A 1,643-nucleotide genomic window follows, 5' to 3' on the forward strand; every position below is an offset into this window, starting at 1 on the left:
GGTGAGTCTTTCTACTCCCATAAAGAGTTAAAAGTCTCAGAAGCGCAATGGGGAAGTTCTACCCTGTCCTATAGGGCCGCTATGAGTCAGAATGACATGATGGCAGTAGGTTTGTTCTTCTTTTTCTGGTTAATTTCTATAATTTCATTTCCTGTAACTTTTTCTTACATCTTATTGTACCTTAAGGTATTTAATAAAGATGCTCAATGAATATCATTTTAAAATAATTTTCTTTTTGTAGTAAATATCCCATAAATTTGCCAAATTTAAGTGTACAATTCAACGATTTTCATTCATTTGAATAGTTGTGCAATAATCATATAGTTTTAGAAAATTCTTCTCACTCCCCACAAAAGTCCTTGTGTCAATTGGCATTCATTCCTCATTCCCTCTGCAGTCTCAGACAGCCACCAACCTACTTCCTGTCTACATATAGATTTCAAGAAGTAATTTTTAAGTTCTTAATTTCTTGTTTCCTTACATTTTCCCAACAGCACCCTTCACTTTCTAGTAAATAATTTTTTACTAATTATCTAAGGTAGAGATTTGTATCACCGAGCAATGTTAAATAAATGACATTGGATGACCCCTTCTTCACTAAGCAAAATGATTCCTTTTACCTTCATTATATCATCTAGAAAGCATCGCTCAGATAAAATTCTAAATATCCGGATTTCTCTTCAATTAAATGTCTTTGATTCAGGTTGGCTCTGTTTTGCCACGTTGACGTGGACTGATTACATGACAGTACCTCAGAGTCTTCCAACAAGACAATTCACTTGTGGAAATTAAGCAGCAGGTCAGACAAACATCCTTTTCTACACGCCCTTTGTCTTCAGTCCCAGAGAGAAGGACATCCCCTGAGAACAATTATAAAGGAGAGACATTCAGGATGTTGCTTCCTGTGTGGGTCAAACCCAAGTCAGGATCTACAGCTTTCATGAGCTTTACTTTATTTAGTTAAATGGGTCCTCCTTGGTCCATCTTAATCTCTTACATTTAACACAACTTTAAAAATACGTTTCCACTTATTTTATTTGCATTCTCTCGATTTAAACTGAGGCCAGGTGCTGAACTCCATCGTAAGCAAGTGAGCATGATAAAGAAGACACCATTAGTTTCTGGTCTGCTTTTCACAAACAGCTATATTGATTTATAGAGAAATATTTTCCATGAAGAATTGAGAATGTTGAGAGACAGCATACAATGTGCATCAATAGTAGCTGTGGTGTTTATGGTTTTATAATAACAAAAAACCAGATCTATCTTATACTTAGAAAACAATGCTAAATGATTTAAAAGCAAACAAACAAAAGCAGACAACACCAGGTGGGGTGCTGTAAGACGATTGTCTCGGGTGTCAATGGTGGTAGCACGGGACACTGAAAAGCTGCCGTAGGACATTCACATTGTTGGGAGACTGAAGACGCTTTCAGAACCAGTTCCGTGATGGCCGTTTCTTTCCTCAGGCATCTGTGATTTTGGTCCTGAGAACAGTGACTTATTTCCATCAAAGTTTTCAGACGTGATTTCTCAAATGCCCCCAACTTCAATAGACAAGGGAGCACTTGGACCCAGAAGTTAACTGACCATTACATTTTCACTCCCTCTTATATTTTAACACCAGCACTACAGACATTTTT

Source organism: Echinops telfairi, unplaced genomic scaffold, assembly GCF_000313985.2.
Source record: "Echinops telfairi isolate 266 unplaced genomic scaffold, ASM31398v2 ScPeMD7_9;HRSCAF=40, whole genome shotgun sequence".
In the NCBI taxonomy this organism is placed as follows: Eukaryota; Metazoa; Chordata; class Mammalia; order Afrosoricida; family Tenrecidae; genus Echinops; species Echinops telfairi.